The sequence below is a fragment of the Polyodon spathula genome, chromosome 10 (genome assembly GCF_017654505.1).
Source record: "Polyodon spathula isolate WHYD16114869_AA chromosome 10, ASM1765450v1, whole genome shotgun sequence".
In the NCBI taxonomy this organism is placed as follows: Eukaryota; Metazoa; Chordata; class Actinopteri; order Acipenseriformes; family Polyodontidae; genus Polyodon; species Polyodon spathula.
Window position 1 is genome coordinate 39,921,662 of NC_054543.1, and position 9,420 is coordinate 39,931,081.

Below are 9,420 nucleotides of genomic sequence, written 5' to 3' on the forward strand. Positions count from 1 at the left end.
AATGTATGTTATTTAAAGATGGCTTTGCTGACCACATTGGTGAGAGGGAAGGACATGGTTTATTGAAGCTTTATTATTTACAACCAGAAGAAAACAACTCCTGTGGTTCAATATGGAGGACAAGTGATTTGTGTGTGTGTTGTTGCTTATTCGGTTGTGGTTAATGATTTGTTTAAGCATTTTTATACAAAATCATGATCTGTAAGGGAAAGCTGTATGAAACCAACTTCTGCAAGCTTGTTCACCAAGCTTATTTGCACTTACAATGTAAAATATATGCTTCATAGCTGAAAATAAAACATAAGCCTTTTATACCTCACTATATATCAAAAAGGGTGCAAATAACTCTGAGCCTTAACAAATACTGTATTTAGTTTCCAGGAAGAGCCATCTTCACTTTAATTTTGCATGTTATTGCTTTGTAAAATGGCGCTGTACATAGCCTAATTCATTTGTAATTAAAGAAAACATATTAAGGTGTACTTTTGTATAAAGTGTAATCCAAATATGTTTGCTTTACTCTGTTTTTAATTATAATTTATAATTAAGGATTTTTAAAAGATCTTAAAATTACTGAATTTTAAGGGACAAAAGCATAAAACATTCATGTAGGTCTATTACTGAACAGGTTGCAACTTTTCGGTTGCTGACGGTTTTTCTGTCTCAACCTGTATACAAGTCAACAAAAACAGTGTTTAAATATTTAGTGCTACTTATTTAAGATACATATTTATTTTAAATCTTAGCAAATTGCAAGGGTTCTGATTTGCTGTTCCATCAATGGGGATATAATAAGCAGCAAGTTACCTATTTAACTGGAACAGGCATTTTCTGTGTTTTGAACATTGTACACGGTTTAGCTTTTTCATTTACATAGTAAACCTGCAAACAACTTTTATTATACCACTTGCGTTTCTTACTGAATGTTTAATAAACATCCTTATTTCTAAAATGTCTTGAGTTATTTTATTTTTATACATACAGTAGTTACAATTTAAAGAAATGAGGGACAAGGGGATTTGTTCCTTCTGCTCAGATATAAGAAATGTAGTGTACCCTCTAACTTTAAATAATGAAACTTTAAGCTTATGTTGTGGAAAAGACACAGCAGTTGCATCTTTGCATAAATTCATAGTTTATGGTTAATTTAACAGGTGGAGACAGGATGTTAGTTAAAACTTAAGTACAAGAGTCCCCAAAATAGTGTCTTCGCTGCTACACAAATTGCAAAACCCATTTACATGGGTATTTAATTGGGTACAGGCCAGTTCCCACATTAAGAACCAAGGCTTTTAAGAGTACCTACCTCAGCCGCACAGGTGTTTTCCCTAACACAACACACAGACACGTCAACTGCTTGCTGCTGTGAAAATCAACAAACACACAGTCACAAAATAGCAACTGTTATATTTAAATTCGCGTTTATTAATGACCAGCCCCAGTCGTGTCTGAAATAGCCAGCCGTTTGTTTATGTCAAAAATATTATAAAGGTGTCCGTTTGTTTTTTTTTTTTTTTTCTTTCTCTCTCTCTCTCTCTCTCTCTCTCTCAAAAAAATTCTAACTACTATAATGTATTAGAACGGGCATCCGGCCAGAGCATAGCCGTGATACGTCATTAAATAGCGACGCACGGTCTCCAAGTGAAAGCTGGACGAGAATATTGTGAATTAAGAAAGTGCTGAAAAATATACACACATTTACCCAGCAAAGACTCATCTAGAAGAACTAGTTATACACTTATACGAAATTCAAGCGGTTAAATTTAAGTTTAGCCAGTTCCAATTGAAGAGTGACATTCGATCATCTTCGGATTTAGCTTATAAAAGCAACCGCCTAATAAATATTGTACCGAGCTACGAAATGAGGAAAGCGAGACAGTGATTCAGAGCTAACTCAACTTTTTATTTGCCAACACAGAACTGATCAACAGGCAACTGAGTGCTGCGCTGTTATATGAATCTCCGGTTGCTATCAGCTGAAGCCACACTCTCTAATCCAGTTCTCTCCTATTTCTCAGCACCGTTCCGTTGGTCTCTAGTCGAGGTTACACGCCGAGAGGATACTTCCCGTCTTTCATTAAGAATACCCGACTCCTCTTTTCTAGCACCCCTCCAAACCCTTCTGCTCTCTTTTCTGAATCTGCTTATTTCACAAGCTCTGGATACACCGTTTTTACTAAATCGATATTAAATCGTATTTAATGTGGACTTGTTTTGTGTATAATTTGTAATTGTTATAAATTGTTAACTTTCTGTGTAACGCTAACTTAGCTGTTTGCAGTACATCGTAAAGCTTGTTTATAATATGGCGCACAATGTGAATTACGTTTTCCTCAATTTGAAATGATGCAAGTACTAGTAGTAGGGTTGACATGGCACCATAATTTCGGGACACTAAGACAGGTCCGATTTTAATCGATTTTAAATCAATAAGTGTCAATCGCGTGAGCGGCTTCAATAATGCGTTCAATCGTGCAGGGGATTCTATCCGGAGAGCTGCATGACAACGTGTATTGAAATTGTATGTGGTGAACAGTATCTATCAACATAATGCAATTCCGTCGATATAGAGAACTAGCGGAAGTACCTGGTGTTGCCCGGGGAAATTTTAATATTAAATATTTCATGCATGACAAATTGTGGAACGGTACGGCCTTATGGTTTCCTATAAGTTACCAATCTTGGGTGTTACACAATGCGCTCGGAACACTTTCCTTTATTTATTTATTTTTTTTTTTTTCGGTGTTTGCCATTGAAAAAGTAAATATATATTTGTTTGGTTTTGTGGGTTTCTTTAATTTGAGATACATGGCTACTGTAATGATCCAGCAATGGAGTTACTAAATTAAGTCCCCCGGGGTCAGAATTTTGGATCCAAACGCAGCCCTCGACCTTCCACTGATGAAAGAGGAGGCCATATGTGAATCTGTAATATTTCCTCCAGCATTGTTTTGTGAGATTTGGACACATGTAAGTTTTTGGGTAGCATTATTGAGACTTGCTACTATTAAATGAGTCAAAATGGTTGTCTGCTGATGTCACTGATTGCAAAGAACTCCTCCAGCTGGCTGACACCATTGGTCTGCACATCTGTGTGCTGAAGACTCATGTTGACATCTTGCAAGATTTCCAGCCAGAGGTGATCAAGGAGCTGAACGCAGTGGCAGAAAAGCATGAGTTTTTGCTGTTTGAGGATCGGAAGTTTGCAGACATTGGGAACACAGTGAAACACCAGTATGAAGGTAACATTGTCTTTCTTGGGCACTCTTTGACTTGCATACATAGTAAAAAAAAAAAAAAAAAAAAAGAAATAAAAGGGCTGCTGTGATCAGTCTGTTATGTACACTGCAAAAGGTGATCGTCCACATATTTGGAAAGTATACTGATTATCAAAAGAAATTTATCACTATTATAACACATTTAAATAAAAAGGTATATAAATGATGGACGTTGACAAAATGTTTGGTTTCTTAATCGCACGATCATTCATCCTTGAGCATGACGCGCTTGTGACTATGATGGAAGCATCTGCACTTAATCACCTAATTAGTGAGAGTTGATTGGACACTGGATATGGAGTGATTTCAGCTTGTTGAATTTCAAGCTTGAATAAAAGCAATAAAGAAAATCACAGAAAAAAAAAAAAAAGAGTCAAGAGAATAGTGCCTTCGTGCAATTGGCATGTTGGAGGCTGGACTAGGGCAGCGTACTGTGGCTCGTGGACTTGGGGGCTCACAGCCAGCAATTTCAAACCTGGCAAGACGGTATAACCAGACACACTCTGTCAATGACAGGCCACAAACTGGGAGACCAAGAACCACAACGCCTGCCTAAGATTGACAGATCATTTTGCAACGTTTTAGTGATGTCAGTTGTTATCGGCACAATAAAAAGCCACTGCACTGGCTCTAAAACAGTGTTTGTCATTTTTTGATCACATCTAGTGAATTTTATCCAAATATAAGTGCTAAGTTTCTTTTGATGCTCAAATGTAAGTGACATGTTTCTTTTGATGCTCAGTAAATATTACTAAAATTCTCTTAATGTATTCATTCACTAGGTGGTGTTTACAAGATGTCTTCCTGGTCTCATATAACTAATGCACATGTGGTTCCTGGGCTTGGAGTGGTGAAAGAGAGGTGGGAATGTCTGTGATTTGGGGATGCCTGTTGGTTACACAGATGAGCTCCCAAAGTTCATTAGCAACTGGGGATTACACTAAAGCTGCAGTGAGTTGTTGTTTTTTATTGTTATAAAAGAAAGGTCTTCTTAGTTGTGTAGGTAACATGTTATACAATCAGCCCCTTGGTGACCTGTCATGTATATCTCTTATATGTATAGTACAGTACATTTTTATATCTTTGAATGAAACAAGAGCTGTATTTGAGATTATTTTGAGGGCTTCTTGATTGAAAATGTAATTGAAATAATTTGACCATATTTAAGAACACCAACTAGTCTCAATTAGTTGGGATAATTTGAAATGTATGTTGGACTGATGCTTGCTTAAAAATATATTTCCTTTAGAGAACACTGTATTTTCTGTAGTACATTTCTTATGCCCATGCACTTTTTTTAATTATTAAATTTGTTTTCTGAAAGTGTTTAAGATCCCCAAAACATCCAACACAAAATTACAATGAAAAGAGGAATCCGTCATTAAAATGTTAAGGTTGTATAATGTTATGGAACAAGTGTTCTACTGAATCAGTAATGATCCTTATGCAGTTGTTAGTGGATACAAAGAATGCAGTAATATATTCTGGACAACAGTAAAGAGTTTGAATTTATAAGTGGCTCGAAATTAACTAGCAAGCCAGAGTTTCTTCATATGACACCTGGAGTACAGCTGCAGTCAGAAGGCAGTACAAGTTTGGTTTTGCTTGTTTTTTAAAGGGGTAATTTTGTTTAAAAGTATATGCTGCTTTCGGTGTACTGGTACATAAACTACAACACATGATAGTGCACTGATAAAACGACAAAGCCGTTTAGAGAAGTAAAAGGAATGGATGACAAATGGGAGAAAAAAAAACAGATTGACGGTATCATTAGCTGTCTTTTTAAAATGTTTATACACGCTAACAAAAATAATTTTAGGACTTCTAACGTGAGACACGTGATGAGGTTGTGTGGATGTTTTTGTAGAATGTTACCTACAAATTATACAGTGTATATATGTGTGTGTAAAAAATATATATAAAAAAGCTACCCATAGTAAAGATATAGTTCAAAGTTTAGGAAATCACAAACTGGATGGGGGAGGAAGTCTTCAACAGCCTCACCCTTTACATGTGACTGTATTCCACATATGTACCTGTAGCCTTCCTTTGTTAGTGTCACAAACTTAAAGAAAACTGATGTATCTGTTGACCTTTTTATAAAAAAGATGCTGACTAGTTAAAAGTGAAGTGTAGCTAAAACCCTCCTAATTCTCTTTCAGGAGATGATCTGGGCCAGCAGTATTTGAGCCCTGAAGAAGTAATCGGTAAGAATAGCGCTGATATCATCATTGTGGAAAGAGGAATTCTGGCAGCCTCAGATCGAGTGGAAGATGCACAGACCTATAGAAAAGCAGGCTGGGAGGTTTATCTAAAGAGGCTTTCTGTGCCTGGAGAGCTGCTGTAGTCAGCAGAATGAGCATGGAGACAATCCATCCTGCAGCAAAGAGGATAAGCGACCAGGTTTATAAGGCAAAACTTTCTTTTGGCGCCTTCTTTTTATGCTTACTATTGAAGGGAACAACATATTTTATTTAAATGTAAATAATACTGAAGACAAATGCTACCAATGACAATTAAAATAAAATCTGTACTGATGAAAAAATAATGCCTCATCTGCTTTGCTTCGTGAAGCAATTCCCAACTGCTTCCTAATAAGATGAAATAGAAATTCCTCTATTTTCCACAAACATATATATATGTGTGTGTGTGTGTGTACCTAAGACTTTCAATACTGTATATTACTTGCACTACCCTTTCCATTAAAAGCAATCCACCCAATTAGATTGTTTCATTTGATTTCAATATAAAGAGAATACACACTAGCTGCTGTTTCTTCTACTGCGTTGTCCTCTCCCACTGCATGGATTTGTTATAGTCTGCAGGTAAGCCAAAATATGCTCTATAGGTGAAAATGTCACTGCAAATTATCTTCATTAAGGGCATAGATTATTTAATCACACAATGTTATTGCCCCTGTTTCATAGTTTTTCTTCATCAATTATATGTATTTTCATATTGTCCCTTAACTGTGGCTGTTTAACTTTACTGAAGGGTCATTTTAAACACGGCTTAGCATGAGAAAGTGGAAAATGTAATTTTGTCAAACAGATCTATGTTATAAAATAGAGCAGACGGAGTCGGCACAAATTTGATGTAACTCACAATTTCTCTAAAACCTGGAAATATATACACTCGGACAACTGCCACAGATTGCAGGCAAGCTTAGAGAAGTATAGCGATTTATAACAACAATAATAGCTATCAACGAAGAAAGCTGCAGAATTAGCATGTTCACAGAAAATGTTATCAATTGTGCATGTGCTCAAACTATTGTAGGAAATGGAGCTTATCAAGCATTTCTCATGAACGGCACAGTGTGTCAATTCATTTTGGCCACAAGAGGGAGGTGGAACATCATGCCGGTTTTACAGGCTAATTGTCACCCCGGTGAGTTCTGTTCTAGGCTAATCCTCAGCGCAATACTCTGTACATAGCACAGTCGTTTTCATTGTACGATAAGTAATCTAAGATAATCAGGAGTAGGGCATATAGTTGTGAATATTACCGTAAGATACGGGGAAAAAGACTGATGTAGACAAAATTAGCAGCGTTTATTGAACAATAATAAAACAAAAATGTTTCATACACTACAAACCAATAATCTTGTTTAGAGCAAGCCTGGATATATATATATATATATATATATATATATATATATATATATATATATATATATATATATATATATATATATATATATATATATATATATGCTAATTAAAATATAACAATTTAACTATCAATAAAACAAATGACACACACATATTCTGGAGTACGGTATCATTAATGCATTTAGATAAATACCTGAAGAGCAGCCGAAATGTTCACAGTGATAACTATGCCTTTGTCTGAAATAACACTGCTTCTGTCACAGTGTGGGCAGTGGATTTGAAATAGAATGTCAGGGATTGTTTTCTAAATAATTCTTGACTCTATATATACAAAGATTAATTTGTACTACATTGCACATATTAACAAATACATTTTTAGTCTGGACTGCAGTATCAAGTCATTTATTTGGATAAAAACGTAAACTAGGTATTTAGGTTCAGTTTCATGACTTCCCTTATACCAGAAATGGCTAAAGTCTGTGGACAGTGGATTTTATTTATTTTATTTTACCCAGGAGTTGTTGAGTGTAATACTTTACCCAATATATACAAATGCACATTTCATTTTTGGCTGCTTACCTCAAATACACAATGTACAATAATTACTGTATCCCATCGCGTTTAATGCTGAAAAAAAGCCTGGAAATACAATTTTAATAGTACAGTAGCCAATTTACTAAGTGATAAAAGTATGCTAAATGTAGTCGTGTGGTTTTTGGACAAATCACTTTCATTTGATACTTTAACGCCGTCTTTTTAAGAGCTGAATGTCCAAGAAATAAAAATTGAATACAGTCTCTAATGATTAAAACTAACGTTTAAAAGTAGCCTAGGCTTTAAGGCACAACATATGAAATATTGACTCATAAAACCACACACACACACACTTTGCATATCGCTGTAAAAATCAGATTCCATAATATAGCCTATATACATACATTTCTAATTGTATGCATTATGAAAAAAGTATAGTGTATTCTACTGAGTTCATGATAACACGAAGCTCTGCAAATCCAATGGAGTCTTATATTATGATACTCAATATATACAAAAAAATAACTTGAACATAATCTCCGATAAAAAAAGAATCTTATATTTAAACATTTTATACAGCCATTAAAACAAAAACAACAACAAAACATTATTTCGAAATCATTTTTTTAAAATGTTTATATGTTTAGTCCTTGTAAAGGTAACTTGTTTAATTGTTTTTAAACGTTGCTTTGTCGTTTTGTTTCTTTTCGCAACAGTTTTACTTTATCTTTTGCACTCCTATAGGCGATTTTGTTTTCGGCCTGCGGCTCTGGTACCAGGAAGGTGACTTAATTTGCAAGCGGCATGGAAATCTTTGTGTAAATGAACGGCTGCAGGTGGATGAAAAGTGGCAGCTGTGTTTTTTTTTTTTTTTTTTTTTTTTTTTTTAATATAACACAGGTTAATGAATCTCCTCTCTATCTACCTTTCAATTCTCTCTCCTATTGTTTTACAACCGCCCGAGCGCCAGGATCCGCCAACAGAGCTGTCCTATCAGCTCCATCTATTATAATTAACAAACCAACACAGAGTTAGTTTGCATAGAGACCAGGTCGGAATAATCAAGAAGACATAATCACCTCCCTCCTGCCCACCCCCAAGATCCTGTGCCAATATTTGACCAGAGCAAACGCACCGTGTGACAGGTGTACAGGAGAGGATCCTCTCACTTTAAATGCAAATATCCTTTTTCTTTTTCTTCACTTACCTCGTCTGATAAATAGAAGGGCTGTTATTTTTTTTTTTTTTTTTATCATGGCTATAAAAACGGACTCTTTGTGTATTATAGGTTCATTTCCTCTTAAGAACCGGGAAGGTAAAAGGTGACTTTTATCACAACTTGGGGTGAGACTGTACCGACGTGTCACTCGGTGGGAAAATAGGTAACAACATTTCTTTGAGATTTATACGCTTTCTTTTCTCATTCTAAATATATTCAAAAACGTTCTTTAAAGTTATTGCACTCTTTAGTATATGTTTTAATACCACCTTTGGTTGACACGGGCTGTGTTCATTTTAGGAAATCACCATCATCCAGACACAACGTCAGTGCACAAGACTCCAACTTATTGTGCTGTCCTTGGAAGAAGAATATTCGGGGTTAAGCCGGAACTTGTTTAAAACTGTATTAGGAATATTCTGGACGTCCATGCCGTGGCAGAAGAATACTTTAAAAATGAGAATGGGACTATCGTTAGATTGAAAAGCAGATGGTTTTCTGTATTTGCCTCACGTTGAGCCTGATGTACAATACCTGAAGCTGAAGTTTTGTTCGTTCGGCTCGCGTTAAGCAGGTACAGATTTTCTACAAGTCTGCAACACGAGTACCGATTGAGTATTTACCGAAATTAAAAGCAAAACTATATAAAAAAACAAAAAAACAAAAAAATCAACACCTGGACAGGTACTGTCGTGACTGCTGAACAATAAATATGCGATTACATAGCATAAGAGTCGTAATGTAAGGACACTGCCAGTTTAAAAGTATTCACTGT

General features: G+C 35.5%; 1 long non-coding RNA gene across 1 annotated transcript; it reads left to right on the forward strand.

Annotated features, from left to right (window-relative positions):
• Window positions 1–1,656: 1,656 nt before the first annotated feature.
• On the forward strand, window positions 1,657–5,982 carry LOC121322295. Its single transcript, XR_005951019.1, has 3 exons — window positions 1,657–3,242; window positions 4,061–4,229; window positions 5,441–5,982. It is a non-coding gene; the product is annotated as an uncharacterized LOC121322295 (long non-coding RNA).
• The last annotated feature ends 3,438 nt before the right edge of the window (window positions 5,983–9,420 follow it).